A 17541-nucleotide genomic window follows, 5' to 3' on the forward strand; every position below is an offset into this window, starting at 1 on the left:
AGATAACTAATGTTTCGATTTGCAGGTTAAATACATATTTCTTTTGAAAAGTGTTTTGATTTAGATTGCTTTTATAAAGAAATCATATTAATATAACCTAGTACGAATACGAATAAGAATATAACCTAGTACGAATACGAATACGAATACGAATATAACCTAGTACGAATACGAATACGAATATAACCTAGTACGAATACGAATACGAATACGAATACGAATGCGAATGCGAATGCGAATCCGACTACGAATGCAAAGTGACGCCATTGGTTGACACTAGACTTCGATTATACAGTTTCTGTACCCTCTGAGTGTCACCAGAGTTTCGAAAACGAATACGAAAATACGCCTCTGAACCTCTACTGAGCTTCAAATATATCCGCCTCAGAATGTTGACAGAGCTTCGAATACATAACGAATTGTACTCATTTGGAAGTTAGCAGAACTTCAAAAATACTATAATGTACGCTTTTGTGTGGTTCCAAATATTCGAAAATACAACGAAGTTAGTAGATAATAGTCATTCGAATGTAGAATAACTAAGGGTTTAGAACACGTAACTAATACTACTTACATGTTAATTACTATTACCTCGAAATCAGACCTAAGAGCCAACCGCCACACATAGGAAAATATGGGATTTTCCTGGGTTAACATAACAGTTAGTAACGAATTTAGAAACGAATAAACAACTCAACATATAGGAAGATATGGGATTTTCCTGGGATAGCATAACAACCAGTAACGAACCTAGATACAATTAGACAACTCAACATATAGGAAAATATGGGATTTTCCTGGGATAGCATAACAACCAGTAACGAACCTAGATAAAATTAGACAACTCAACACATAGGAAAATATGGGATTTTCCTGGATAGTACAACAACACATAAACGGATAAACTAACAAATGAATAACTAAAACTATAAGGAAAATATGGGATTTTCCTGGAATGATATAACCAATCGTTTTCGAAATCGTAACAAAGGAAACTCATTCATTCCAAAACTAAACCGCTTATGAACTCACCAGCTTTATGCTGATTTTCAAACTGCTTGTATTCTCAGGTCAGTGTTAGACAAGTACATCGCAACCTTTTGGAGAAGACGGAGCGTCCCGAAGACTCGTCTTTACTTTTGTTCATATCATATATGTATAAAACACTTGTACAACTTTACTTGCAAACAGATGTAAACAATATTATGTAATGTAATGTTTTGTGATTACTGCTTTACTATGTGCATTGGATTTGATACTTAACTTGGAGTCCGCCCCAGAAACGTTTCTGCCTTTGGTTTTCGGGGTGTGACATTATCTTGGAAAAATAACTAGCTCCTTGGAGCTAGACAAATAGATCATCGATTCGAGGGAGTGGGTAGCGATTTTTAACAATGAGTTTGTTTAATTCTCTGTAATCGATGCACATTCTAAAAGATCCGTCCTTATCTTTCACAAAGAGGATTGGAGCTCCCCATGGCGAGTAACTAGGGCGGATGAATCCCTTATCCAATAGTTCGCTGAGTTGGTTGGACAATTCCTGCATTTCAGCAGGAGCTAGCCGATAGGCTGATTTAGCGAGAGGAGTTGCTCCTGGAACGAGGTCAATTCGGAAGTCCACTTGTCATTCTGGGGGTACTCCTGGAAGATCTTCAGGAAACACATCTGGGAACTCACATGCTATGGGAATGTCTTGAACGTTAACCTCTTCCTTGGTTTTATCCACTATGTGAGCTAGGAATGCCAAATTGTTCTTTCGTAGATGTTTTTGTGCCTTGATGCACGAGACGAGGCGGAGGTTCATGCTAGGTTTGTCTCCGTAAAGTACTAAGGTTTCATGATTGGGAAGGCGAAGGCGAACGACCTTCTCGTGACACATAATTTCAGCATGGTGGGGGCTTAACCAGTCCATGCCAATAATCACATCGAAACTCCTAATTGATACGGGCATCAAGACTATTCGAAAGACGTGTTGATTTAGGGTTAAGGTACATCCGATGTAGATTTCCCTGGTGGATTCGGTCTTCCCATTGGCCATTTCCACTGTAAAGGTGTCATTGAGCTTCTGGGGTTATTGTTTTAATAAATGCTTAAACTTATTACTTACGAAACTTCGTTCCGCTCCGGTGTCAAACATGATGCATGCATAGGTGTGGTTTAGGAGAAACGTATCGGTCACAACTGCGGGGTCCTGAATTGCTTCTCCCAGACCCATGGTTAGCATCCTTCCTGTTCCTCTGTTTCTGGTATTGTTGTTATTAGGGAAGTCTCGACAGAAATGCCCAGTCGTTCCACACCCGCAGCAGGTGTGGCTAGGCCCTGCATTATTGCCGCCGGTAGTGATGTTGTTGTTGTTGCGATTGTTGTTGTTGTTGCTGTTTCCCTGCTGTTGGTTCTGGGGAGGGTAAGTCCTGCAGTACCTTGAAGTGTGTCCCCTTCGATTGCAACTGGTGCACTGAAACTCCTTGCATTCTCCAATGTGATGGAAACCGCACTTGTTGCACTTGGGAAGATTACCGGAATAAGGTCTAGGAGCATTTGAAGCCGCTGAGGCTGGAGCATGTGGTGTGGCTGGAACTGGTGCGGTGGCAGCATTAACTGCCACTGTCTGCTGCTTCTTAGAGGTCTCGGGGCCCTGACGCCCCTTCCTCTTATTGTTCTTCCCTTTCTTGCCCTCAATCTCCGCTGGCTTCTCACCCTTTTTGTTGTTATGGTCATACAACTTCTTCGCCAATCTTTTTGCACCGTCGAATGTTTCAGGATTTGCAGCTATCACGTTTCCCTGGATTGGTGATGTTAGTCCCCAAATGAATCGCTCAATCTTCCTTCCTTCTGAGGTGATCATACCCGTGCACAACAGAGATAGTTCACTAAATCTTGATATGTAGGCATCGATATTCGCAATCTGCTCAGTGAGGTTCCACAGCTCCTGCTCCATTTTCTGAATCTCACCGCGTGGATAGTATTCAGCCATCAACATTTACTTCATTTCCGACCACCGCATGGAGTTGGCTACAGGGAGTGTCATGGCATCCACGTGTCCGTTCCACCAAGTGAGAGCTTGGTCGACCAAAGTGCAAGCTGCGAACTTCACTTTCATCTCCTCAGGACAATCGCATATCTCGAATACTGATTCCACCTTCTCGATCCATCGCTTCAGAGTGATCACTCCTCCAGTGCCGTTAAAAGTTCGTGGTTTGGCGTTTGTGAAGTCCTTGTAGGTAAATGTTTTGGTGGGTCCTTGATTCATCTCGTTGTTCGAACTCCCGGACCCTTGCCCATTGCCTCCTCCGTTGTTCCCTCGGTGAAGTTGTGCCATAGCTACAGTGACCGCAGCAGACACGGCCCCCTGGAATGCAGTGGAGTCAACTTCGAGTGGGATTGGTTCGGGGTTCCTGCGAGTAGCTCGGCGAGGCATCTTTCTGTAATGAAACGGAAAGACTTTGAGTGTTTGAGGGGTTTCTGGAAGGTTACGACCCTACTGACTAGGTGCATGATGCGAACTTAAACACTCTTACCATTTAGCATACAATCATAGATTCTTAACACAGAGCAATTTGTAATATCATAGCAAAGCAAATAAAAGTTTACTAATATTATCCGCATTTGATACATGAAAATTTGCTCGTAAGAGCATACATGAGTGACACTAGTTCAACAACATAACGTCTCTATGAGTAGTGTAGTCACTTAAACATAGAGTCGAGGTACATAGCAAAGTTCCTAATAACCTACTAAGACAAGTCTATCCCTAGTCGCGATGAGTTGGGCCCGGAGGTTGTGCCGAGGAGGTAGATGCTCCTTGAAGACGAGCCACTAGTCGTTCAGCGTCCTGGAGGCGAGACTCCCACCTTACCTGTCTCATGTGAATCTCCCGAAGGATGTCGCGTGTCTCCTGTTCTGCACGCTCGGCCCTAGACCACAGCTGGCGTACCTAATCAGCAGTGTCTTGAGCAAACTCGCCAGTGTTCCTCAATCGTCTCACCATGACCGGTAGGGCTCGGTCGGCCGGTCCTCCATCCCTCAGGTCAAAGAACTCGCGCGACATGCCGAACGGGGGTCGTTGTCCTTGCTGTCTGCTCCATCTCCAGAGATCAATACCCCAGGGAGGGGTAGGACCAGTGGGGCCCACACGGTAGGCAGGCACCCTGATCGGGTAAGGGGGATTGATGACTTCGGACTCCGCATTCGAATCACCCCCTTCACTGTCATCGGGTTCCTCCTCGAAGTTCCCTTCGCCTTCTTCTGGTTCGGCAGACTCGCCCTCGACTCCCGCTTCCGGTTCTTCGTTAGATTCCTCTTCGGGGTCTTCCTCAGGCTCTTCCTCTAACCATCCGTTATTTCCTTGGTTAGGGAAATAGGGATCTCCGGGGTGACGAAAGCCAGCCACGATGTCTGTGTGAGTATGTAAACATGCTAACATTATTCCTAGGATGCTACAACTATTGTAAAGAATAAGCAGGCGTTCTCTTTTTGGTGATAAGGGGTATAGTTTTAGGTTCCCTAGCTATCACGATCTTTTCAGAACATGTGTTAGTTATACTTCGGAGGGAATGTAGTTGATCAGGCTACATCCACTCCTTGGTACCACTAAAAACAGTCCTAATTTAACCGAGATACTAGCATTATCTTGTTTGGTTCGGTGTTATGTTCCTTGTTCCTAATGCAAGCAAAGGTGTTTTATTGTTGTATTTTACTAGTTTTGTTCAGAGTTATGTTAGTCCCTCTTTTGGTTTATAGTTGCATATCAATGTATGGTTAGATATGCTAGTTCACTATAAACAGAGCTCTGATAACAACCTATCACACCCCCGAACCAGACGGCGGAAACGTCAGGGGGCTGTTGTGACTCAATTGAATACCATCACAATGAATATACATGAAACATAACATCATTCATCTCCAAGCATTGGAATATTACAACCGATACTGTTTACATTCATTACGTTGTTCCATAATATTACATGTCCAAAAGTAAATTGTTCGATACTAATTAAATAACAGCAAAACGTCATAGAGTACAATTCTTCCTTCACTTTATCTGTTACCTGAGAATACAAGTATTTTGAAAAACGTCAACATATGAAATGTTGGTGAGTTCATAAGTAATGTTTGAAATCCAATGTTTTTTATTGTTTTGAAAACCACCAGAAAATCCGATATTTTATTAAAGTAGTATAGTGTAAAAGTTGTGAAGATCCGTAAGTATGCTTGTTTGTTTCCATAAATGTAAGAGTACGATTTGTAAAACTCGGTATGTAGTTTGTAGGTGTATTAATTTAAAAACCTAGGAAAACCCGACGTTTTCCTATCACTTTGCTTTAATTAGTTTATGTTTTGTAATTTCGTTGGGACAGGTGTATTCGTTGAGCTCCGGAGACGTTGGATTAATTGTGGATTGTGAATTCTTGTAACGTACATTAATGAAAACGACCAGTTGACAACCGTACAAATGATCCCTTAGGCGTCGCTCGCACTATTCACTTAACCCAACCACCCGGACTCATGTAGCCCCACAACTGAGGGGACAAAGAGGGTGCGAAGGACCCTTAGCCCGATTCGCATTGGTGAATTCTCGACTTTGCTAGCAGTACCAAAGGACCCTTGGGGACGAGCAGCACGTTTGCCATTGAAAGTCCTTTTACACGAAATTAAGTCGTATTAGACCCAACTACATGTAAGCAAAATTTCCTTTGGGCCTAAAGATCATGTCATTGGGCTAGCTGGGCCCAACAAGCATGATTTGAAACTTTTGGGTCCAAGGACGGTGTATCGACGTCTGGTGTATTCCCGCATGTGTATTGAGTTTTCGAGATTTCCATGTGTGTATTGAAGTATCATCGCGTTAGTAGTTTCGGGTTTGTTATTGATTCGAGACCGAATCAATTCGTTTGATAACGATTTTTTGTGTTGATGGTGAATTGTGTTTCGCTGATAATCGAGGTACCAGTATTTCATCGTGTCGGGTTCATTTTTTAAGACGTTAGTCTTTTACATTTTTCAGACCCTTCTTGTTGGATGAATTTACACTTTTGGACCCCTTATATATAATAATTTATATTTTAGTTCTTAAGCCATTTTTCTTGACACTATAGTATCAAAACTTGTAGAAAAATATTTTTCAGCCCAAAGCTTATTGAAAAATAGTTTTAGTCCCTCAAAATGAAACTTTTTCGGCTAAAACCCTCAATTTCGAAAATTTTACACTTTCGGCGCAAAATAGAAAATCTTTGCATCCTTGGGTCCTTTTAAATTTAAAAAGCATTTTTAACCTTTGAAATGGACTTGGGCCTTATTGGGCCTTATTGGGCCTTATTGGGCCGAAAAGTTCATTTTTAGCCCGTTAAGCTTAAAAGTTTACATTTCAATCATTCCAAAGTGTACATTTTTGGAAAATCCCTTTATGAATCTGTTTTGACACATATCAACCTTAAGAATTTGTATTTTTACATTTTGAGCTCTTAAATTTCATATTTTTAGCATTTTTAGTCCAAAAATGTGATTTTTAGTCCAAGAGGTTCATCTAAACTACATGGTTATTTTTCTAGTAGTGACTTATGTATAATGATATGTTTTAGAACTTGTTTCATGCATCATAATGCAAATCTCGATTTTTGGGTCCTTTTGACTAGTTTCAACACCATAAACACATAAAAGTATGTAAATAAACAGAGAAATCATACAAGGCATACACATAATGATAGATCTACAAATTTGCTTGTATTCCCCCCCCCCCCCCACACCACAAAACTTATAAAAACCGAAAATAAGGGGGTATGAAGCTCACCTTGGGTGTGGTTTCGGTTTTGGAGAAAAGATGGAAGAAAAATGAGGTTATTTTCGGCCTTAGCACACTTTGATGAAGATCTTGGCCTTGAGGTGGTTCTAGGATGCAAGATCGTGATTTCTTATTAGTTAAGAGGAGATGTTTGATAGATCAAAGAATCTAGGTCATAGTTTTAAGTATAACCTTACCTTGGATGGTGATTTTTTTGTGGAAAACCTCCTTGAATTCCCTTGAATCTTCGAAATTTAGTGAAGAGAGTGGAGGTGTTTTTGGAGAGTGTTGATATATGAAAGGAGATGAAAATGTGTGTGTGTGTTGGAATCGGCCGAGACAAGAAGAAAGAGGAGAGAAAGGGTTGATTTGACATACATAGATGCATGTTGGTCCATGCATGGAAATATATGCGACATAAGTGAGGTGGCATGAAGAAGTCAACCCCCCTTTCTTCTTGGATTTGGGCCTTGGGCCGAGAATTTGGAAAGGAAAAAGGTTTTTGGGCTTTATTGTCCCTAAGCCCATATAGAAGTTAAGTTGGATGATTTTTAGTCCCAAATAAATATAATATGATTTTTACACATTCTTGGGCTAGTTTAGGTTAATCATTGTTCATAGTTTTTAATTTATTTCATTCTAGGCCCAATATGGCCCAAAATGTTGAAATAAATGGATGTGGGTCCAATTAGAGCACATTTGAAGGTTCTAATCCCATGATAGTCAAATTGGAGGCTTATTGGCCCAATGAGTCTAATAAGGAAGTCCTAGTCGAAAATGGACCTAACCAGAACTTCTGGGGTTTCCAATTGCTTGTTGACCATTTGTAGCACTTGTATGGTGTATTTGTTTGAAAATTAGATGTCATAGAGTATGCATCATACCTGCTCTTTAAGTTTTTGATTTTTCATTATACTTGAGTGTAGAGATTACATGACACAAAATTTCTAGTTGTGACATAAGTGCCTTTATACCCTCCTATGTTGAATCACATGTGATTCCAACACCTAGCCAAGGTGTTTCCTAGTCCCGGAAGGTGATATCTTTCATATAGTTGTTTATAAACACTATATTCATGTCATTATGTGTCCTTAAATATCATTTAGGACTTATTGTGTCTCGGAACATTATTCGTGGAACTTCTCATCCATACACGCATACCCGTTTGAATTACCCACATCAGGTGAGTTCATACCCCGTAATGAATCTTTTAACTATTTTAATTGTTTTAAGGGGGGGGGAATACAAGTTGAACACAATGATAATTGTGTAAGTGTTTGTTATAAACATCTTTCAAAATGTTACTTATGTTATTAATAAGTTGTTAAAACATTTCAAAACTCTTTTACAGGTTATGTTACTTTATAGTTATACAAAACTCCATTTTTAAAGTATAAGCATAACTTTGTAGATAAATGAGTCTTTTCAGTAACAGTCCAGTTAGAACATTAGTAAATTACTATAGGTATAGTTTAAGAGAATGATATTCATTATTTATAGTACAATGAAGCACACACAGAACAGAATAGAACAGAACAGAACATAACATAATAGAACAAACAGTGAAGAGAATCAAACAATATCGGAACAAAACATAACAAAAAAGTAAATTTGCTATAGCATGACAATATAAAGACATGATCTAATTATACCAATGAATCGCTAATGCATTAGTGATAGTTATATTGGGTATACATGATCATATAACTTTAATGTGAATTACACGGCTTGGATGGATTTGCTCGGGTCAAGGTAGGTTCCCTCAATCTCCTTTTATGAGAGCGTTTAGTAGGGGTTCTAGCTTTCACATTATGACCGTAATAAAATAAATATGTTTTTAGGTTAATAGTATCTCCGCATGTCATTATAAACGACATCAGGTTACTCATTTCTCCCATTACTTTCATAAAGTGTCAGTAACACTTGAAGGTTAATCTATTTCTTTTCCAGATGGTTATAAACTAGGGAGAATATACTTTACGTATGACAAAGGAACAGTTGAGTCTTGGTAGAAGACTACTTTCAAAATAGTAAAGTCTTGGTAGAAGATTACTTTCAAAATAGTTGAGTCTTGGTAGAAGGCTACTTTTAAAAGTTAGGACCATTATGCTAACTTTATTATTCCTTAATGTATACACTATAGGATACATATATGCTAAGTAGATTATGACAGCTAATAGGATGTGTGTTCTTCGTTGTACGTCCTGTTCCCGCTGGATGTGGGTTTACACCGAGGTCACCCAATCTATTATCTACCCGAATCTATATATATTTATGCTTAGTATACATTAAGTCATCATAAGGGTACCACGTATGGATCAGGTTATATGACACAGGGTCAATGTACAGTTTTTCTAGTACAAAACTTTAATTCAAAGTCAGTACTTTTGGTATACAAAACTAGCGATTTCCCAGTTAAGGGCTTAATCCATTTTATTAATCCAATATAGTTTTAAAGACTTTAAGTGAGTTAACTCTATAAAACCTTAGTTTATACACCATGTTTATATATTAAACTAGTATCTGACAGCTAGTATGATGTGTGCTCTTCGCTGTACATCCTGTTCCCATTGGATGTGGGTTTACACTAAGGTCACCCAATCTACTATCTACTCGATATCAAATTACATATAGCAGTATAAACAAAGCTATTATAAAATTAATCACCATAGTCAATATTTTATTATAAGAAATATAGGTTTTCTTAAAAGGAACTCTTCGTTAGATATAAAGGAACCATTACAAATAACTCCATGAGTAACAAGTGAATACACCATGGTTATATATGACAACGATCTAACAACCAATGGAATGTGTGCTATCCACCTTACTTACTGTACCCTGTTGGGTTGTGAGTTGAGGGCATATGCGCACAATCGATTGTTTGTTTACTCCAAGTATATATAACTTGTACCCACTTATTACGCATAGAAAGGCTTGTCATGTCCTTTTACTCAACTCCAATTAAAGTAGGAAATATATGATTTTCTAGAGGAACAGGAAAACTTTACAAAACAGAACTTACAGCTTACATCACTTTACATATACATTTTCAACAACACTTTACAGCTTACTCACATCACTAAAATCTTATGAACTCACCATGTTAATTGCTGATCAACTCTTTCAAATAACTTGTATTCTTAGGAGACTATCAGACAGGTGCTCGTGCTGGGACTTCAGAAGATGGAGCATTATAGCTTCAAGTCTTGTTTTGTTATTTGTTTATGACTTCTCTGTTTTGTGAACACATACATTGTAAACACTTTATTTCTAAATGAAATGGTTGTTCATTACTTGATTACCATATAGATATCTCGTGATACTTGACATGATGTCCTCTACCCCCGAACGTTTCCACCGTTCCGGTTTTGGGGTGTGACACAACAACCAGATATACCTGAGTGGAAGTGGTAACAGATAAGTATGGACTTCATAACCAAGCTGCCTAAGACATCGGGTGGGCTTGACACCATATGGGTCATTGTAGACAGATTGACCAAGTCTGCGCACTTCCTACCAATAAAGGAAACCGACAAGATGGAGAAATTAACTAGGACATACATCAAGGAGATTGTGCAACTGCATGGTGTACCAATATCTATTATCTCCGACCGAGATAGTAGATTCACCTTGCGATTTGGCAGTCCTTACAGAAATCTCTGGGAACTAGGCTAGATATGAGTACGGCCTACCATCCACAAACCGACAGGAAGGGCGAGCGCACTAGACAGACGTTAGAAGACATGTTGAGAGCCTGTGTGATAGACTTTGCTAAGGCATGGGATACTCATTTGCCACTTATCGAATTTTCCTATATTAACAGCTATCACACTAGCATTGGAGTCGCTCCATTCGAAGCTCTCTGCGGTCGCAAGTGCAGATTACCTCTGTGTTGGGCCGAAGTAGGGGATACTCAGCTAGCTAGGGGGTAAGTCCCTGATAGCACCCTTACTAGGCCTGAAATCATAAGGGAGACCACATAAATGATTGTTCAAATTCAGGAAAGACTGAAGGTATCTCGTGATCGACAAAAGAGTTACGCAGACAAGCAACGCAAACCCTTGGAATTCCAAGTCGGAGATCGTGTACTACTGAAAGTTTCCCCTTGGAAAGGAATGATACGTTTAGGTAAGCGTGGGAAACTAAACCCGAGGTACATCGGAATGTTTGAAATCCTTGCCAGGATTGGTCCTGTGGAGTACAAATTCCGATTACCATAGGAACTTAGTAATGTACACCCCACATTTCACATATCCAACTTAAAGAAGTGTCTTTCTGACGAGACACTTGTAATACCTCTCAATGAAATCGAAGTTAACAAAAATCTCCACTTCGTCGAGATCCAGTCAAGATCATGGATCGGGAGATCAAAAGAACAAAAGAAAGTTGTATTCCCATTATGAAGGTTCATTGGAATGCTAAACGAGGACCTGAGTTCACCTGGGAATGCGAAGATCAAATGAAACAAAAATACCCACATCTCTTCCCAAACTCTTGAACTCCCAGCCAACACGTAAATTTCAGGATGAAATTCCCTCTAATGGGGGGATGATGATACAATAGTCAATTTTGGGTCAAGTCAAAGTTAACAAGTCAAACCAAACGACCTAATTAGCCCTTGTATATTAGGGTTTACATTGTGTATTTACTAAACAACCCACGATTTTAATGAGAAAACATCATTAGATAATTCGTACGTTTGAAATTTCATAGCTTTAATAATGCTAAGCATCAAACCAAAGCGATAAAACACTATTACACACTCATCGGGAGTGTGTGGGGCCTTAAAACATGGCTTAACAGGGTTTACGGACCTCGCATTACAAAGGCGGACACTCAAAAAGGTCACAAACGAAACCTCCCTCAATCATAGTCACTCTATCTCTCTCTATTTCAAATCTTTCCCAATGGGATCAGATAGTGCCATCAAGCTATTTTGCACCATCATCTATGGTTTATACGTTGGGATTAACCTTGATTACTCTTCAATCCTATGAGAACAATAGATTCAAGTTAGTAATTAACAAAAGAGCCTTTGTTTGTCTCTAGATTCTAGTTCCAAGTGAGTCAGTTCTTGTTGTGATACCGATTCTACACGTTACTAACTTTATTGTATCCGATCGAAGCATGTTTTATTTGATTGGTTCCATTCCAGAAGCCATGTTGTAACACCCATGTATCTAGGCTAAACATTAAAGACAATGTAATAGTCTAAGTCACCTATTGTAACGTGTTTTGAAGTAATAAGAATAAATTATGTGAATTTATGTGCTTTATACTTAATTATTATGATTTAATAAATTAAGGATAAAGATAAGCGTCAAAAATAAATGTTAGATAAACCCAATATCTATGAAAAAAGTTGTAGTGGTTGAAACAAGGATTCCAGATATATAAAGAATACCGAAATCCGAGTTATAACAAACAAATTATGACCTGTCGAAATTTCGCGACAGAACCGACACGACGTTGTGTGACGTAAAAAGTGAGTTTATGATAAATTGCTTTTTAGCCTTAGTGATCTAAATAAAAGTCATAGTATACGTTAAAACGAGAGCGTGCATAAAAAGAGTGTCTAAATCTGATTTAGCATAGAAATATGCAACCCGGAACTTGAATTATAGATCGTGCAGTTTTTAGCCGACACAACCTAGATGAGAATGAAGATCTCGTCGATATTAGTTTAACAGTAAAAACACAGATGAAAATGGACGTCAGATGAAGAAGTTAAGAATTTTTACCAGACTTTTCCTGTCCCGACCTGTTAAAAATATAACTTTAAAAATAAAGTCAAAATTAGCCTACGGAGTCTAAATGAAAGTTGTAGAGTATAATTTCACCTATGCGTGGATATAAAGCATGTCAAAAACGTAGCCCGTATGCGAAATATAATTTTTGAAGTTTTAAATACAAAATTTGAGGCTTATCCGAAGCTATACGCCCATCGTACGAGTTTATGCCCCGCGTACTCGGACTAGGTTAGAAGTTGGCCACGTCGACCTCTTTCTTCGGACGGAGGCACGCATCTCATCCCATCGACATGTCCGCAGCCTGGAAAATGAACCCATGCCACGTCTCGTACGCCCAGCGTACCGAAGTTACACCGAACATAGAGCATAAGAAGCCAGTACGCCCTGCGTACCTAAAGGTTATGCCTAACGTACCGAGGGTCAGGCTCCTACTATATATTGCAAGATAATCCCTCCGGAAATGGTTGCTAATTTTCATCTTCTTTCACTCTAAAACACTTCTCTAGCCACTGTAAAATCACCCCGAAGCCTAGGGAACTTCCCTAATACCTGAAGCATGTCCTGAAGTGTAACACCCGGTTCCTGGTACGTACTTAAATTCAAGTAATTTTGTAATTTACTCTGGGACTCGGCAAGTTGGATGCCCAACTCGTCAAATAGACTTGACATTTGATTGGGGGTTTAAGTGACCTACTTGACGAGTCGGGAGACCGATTCGGCGAGTAGGACTATCTGGATGAAACCAAAATATATGGGTTTGCACCATATTTAAACACCTTATAATACCCCAACCCAGCCTCCATCTTCCGTCCCAACCCATAGAAAACCCTAACTAGAAACCCTAGCCATTTATTGAGTGTTCTTGTGCTTTGTGGTGCCATTTTTGTGTGGTTGAAGTTTGAAGAGGAGAAGGAAGCTTATGAGATCAAGGGGAAGCAAAAAGATCCAGAGTTTTGGGCACATTTCCAGCTTATTTTAGGTATAAAGCCGAAACCTTGTCTATTCATTGCTTAGATCTTGATTTGGGGCTATTTTCTACATTTTTCTAAGCATTGGTGAAGTTATATTCTGTCACACCCCAAACTAGACAGCAAAAATGTCCGAGGGCTCGTGTGACTATCAATTGAAATAGCATAACAACGAAAATACATGAAACATAACATAAAACATCCCCATGTATTACATAATACAACCGATATTGTTCACATCAAGTAAATTGTTTCACAGTACATAATTCAAAACATAAATTGTACGGAGATTAACACATTAATATAAAATTCCCAAAATGCTCTTGATGATTTCTTCAGCTTAACGATTACCTTAGAATACATTTTATTTTGAAAATGGTCAAAATATATATTGTTGGTGAGTTCATAAGCATGTTTGACTGAAAGATTTTGTATTGTTTGTAAAACCCAAAAAATCCGATATTTTCTGTAAATTATATGAAAACGATGAAATGATCAAGTACAAATGTATGTGTGATTTACTTGTAAAAACATGTACAAGTAAGCAATTCAAACATTCCCTTGTAATGTATCTGTTGTAAGTAGAAGGTAATGAATAATAGTATTCCCCAGAAAATCTGATATTTTCTGATTTATAAATGTGTCGGAGTCCTTGTATTACCGTAATTTTTTTTTCATATTATTATGATTAAAGCGTATTGATTCTCATAATGTATCAATGGTAATGGATCTCTACGTGAGTCGTTATAGACATGCATAATAATGACTAATTCGCCTGTCTTGGCATTTTTTCGAACACCGGTTTTGATCAAGATTTTATCACCCTAGATTGGCCTAGTCTAACTGTAGTGAACAACTCAAGTTAGGGGGATTCACCCCCGTATAGATCTATACACAAACTCTCGCTCTCCCTCTAGGAGATTCTGATTATACCTACAGGCTACAAGCAAACACTTAATGGTGTCAACCGATAGTTCTCACTAGATCCCAATGATTTTTGAAATGAATAAGTTTAATGTTAAACATAGTTTGATTTACTAACACCTAATGATACTTAAATGTGAAAAACAAGGCCCAAAAAACATGAATAAGGAAAACTGTGGCCCCTTAGACATGTAAGTTATCTCTAGGCTTGATGGAATGCAAACGGACACGTTGAAACCCATTAAGCTTACAATGAATCTCTCCGGGCAAAATTAACAAGCGAATGAGCCACTAAGGCACAATAACATGTAAAAAATTAATTTAGGCCCATTGAGCAGGTTATTGGGTCTCCAGTAGACATGGATTGAATATATTGTGCCCAATAATCATGCAAACAGATCACGAAGGCCCAATAAGCATGTATAGGAAATATTAGGCCCAATATTCGTACCTTTGTTCTAATTCTTGTATGCTTGTTGTGGTATAATGTTTCTAGACGAATCATTAATTCGTGATGTTATAAAATATCAAATGTTTGATTTTTAACGATGTATTTTAGTGTGTGTGTGTGTGTGTGTGTATATATATATATATATACCATTTTTAAATCCCTTATGTTATAAAAATTTATATTTTTGGTGCAGTTGTTCAATAATTGACATAGTTGACCCAAAATATTTATTTGACCATTTCAACACCTTTTTCACCGAAACTATTATTTTTAACCCTTATTTAAATAAAATGACATTTATGTTCCTTGTTGGTGAAAATAACATTTTTGGCCCATTAGACCATAGAACTTAGCATTTTTGCCCATTTCATATTTCGTTTTAAAATTTCGACCCAAAATATGTTTATTGACATTTCCAACCCTTATTTTATAAAATATTACATTTTCGGCTCATTTTCCAAAAACTTTACGTTTTCGGCACAATTTTTTTAGAAAATTTTATATTTTTGGACTTTATTTCTATTCATTTCCTGTTTTTGGCTCATGTTTTGATAATATTTCATTTTAATCTCTATAAACTCAAATTTTTCACATTTTGGGCCAAAAAACCGTAAGGCCCAATTTTTAAGCCCATTATGCCAAATATTTTATATTTGGTCCTTTTAAAAGGGTGATTATCATAAAAACAAAATTTTTAAGCAAATATGGCCTTTTTGATCTTTATAAAACTGAAAATGTCACTTTTTGTCCAGGCTTTACTTTATTTGACAAAATGATCCTGATACATGATTCTTATTTCGTCTTTCACTTCATAAGCTTATAATACACATTTATCTTTGTAGTATGATGACTATTATGTTTTATTTTCATGAATCTCACCCATTTTGGTTAAAGTTTTCGAGATTTGTAGAGTTTTCTACATATTCACAACATAAACTAAGAAAATCACACATAACATGTAATAACACATAGATCTAAATATAATACTTGTATTCACCCTCCAAAAATATGTAAAAATCGAAAACAAGGGCGGTATGAACTCATGTATGCTTTGTTGTTTCTGTTTTGAAGAAGAAATGGAGAGATTTTTGATCCTAGCAAGCTTCTTGAAGAACTTTGGAACTTAGATGGCTCTAAGATGCATGATTCACAAAATACTATGCGTTAGGAGGAGATTTTTTAAGAAATCAGGAGGCTAAACCATAGATCTTAGCAAAAACTTACCAAGGATGGTGATAGTGGTGAAGAATCCTCTTGAAAGCACCCTGAATCTCGAAAATTTGATGGAAGAAGGAGGAGTTTTAGAGAATATATTTGAAGTGTTTTGAAATGAGAGAATGGAGGTGGGGTGATGGTTGCCTCGGCCGAGTATAAGAAGAGAGGGGAAAGAGAAGGTTTTCCTAGATATTGGGTGAGTAACAGACCTACTAGGAACATGGTGGGTTTGTGCATGGATGCCACCATGCACTAATGAGGTGTCAAGAGCTCAAAATTTCTTCCTTTTTTGTTTAATCACTTTATGTGCCGAGAATGGGCTAGAAGGGAAAGTGGATGAAGAAATTTGGGCCTTCATTTGGCTTGTTCGAATTTATGAAGCCCAAAAATAATTTTTCGGCCCATTGGTTCGTTAGGAAGGTTCACGGCCCAATATGGTATAAAGGAATGGGTTTATGGCCCATTAGGGCTAATTAATTAATTTATGGCCCAATAAGGCCCATTAGGGTTAGAATGAATCATTCTAGGCCCAATTGGTCAAAAATGTTATAGATTTATGAATTGGGTCCATTTAAATTCCAAATAGGGTTTCTAAGCCAAAATTAGTCGAATTGAATGCTTACTGGTCCATTACGCCCAATAAGGAAAGCCTAATCCATATAGAACTTGAACCGAGATTTTTAGGGTTTTCAACTCCCAATTTACTTTTAGAATTGTTTTGCATAGAGTTTTCAATTTCAACTGTAAATCTTTACTAAGGGTGTGTTGTCATAGAATGAATGTAGTGTATAATCTCATGTTAGAACTACAAGTATCACATGGATGATATTTACATGATCGTAGAACTTCTTGGCTAAATTGCTAGTTGTGACATCATCCCTCATTAGAGGGAATTTCTTCCCGAAATTCTTTTGAAAACTAGGGGTATGAAGGAGATAATAAATGTGGGTACTTTTGCTTCATTTAGTCTTCACGTTCCCATGTGAATTCCGGTCCACGATTAGCGTTCCATTGAACCCTCACAATCGGAATGCGACTTTGCTTCGTACGCTTCACTTCCCTATTCATAATCTTGACCTGTTCTTCGACAAGCAGAACATTCTCGTTTATCTCAATCTCTTCCAAAGGAACGACAAGAGTTCCATCCGATAGACAATTTTTCAGATTCGAGACGTAGAACTCGGGGTGTACTTTGCTGAGCTCGGTAGGTAGCTACAGCTTGTATGCTACTGGACCAATCCGGGAAACAACCTCGAATGATCCAATGTATCGCGGGTTAAGTTTTCCCCGTTTCCCAAAGCTGATCATTTCTTTCCATGGAGAGACCTTTAATAACACTCAGTCCCCAAATTTAAATTCTAATGGTTTTTGTCTCTTGTCCGCATAGCTTTTCTGTTAGTATCGCGATGCTTGAAGTCGAGATTGGACTTGGATTATATTTTTGGTCATTTC

The sequence above is a fragment of the Lactuca saligna genome, chromosome 4 (assembly GCF_052625555.1).
Source record: "Lactuca saligna cultivar CGN05327 chromosome 4, ASM5262555v1, whole genome shotgun sequence".
Taxonomy (NCBI): Eukaryota; Viridiplantae; Streptophyta; class Magnoliopsida; order Asterales; family Asteraceae; genus Lactuca; species Lactuca saligna.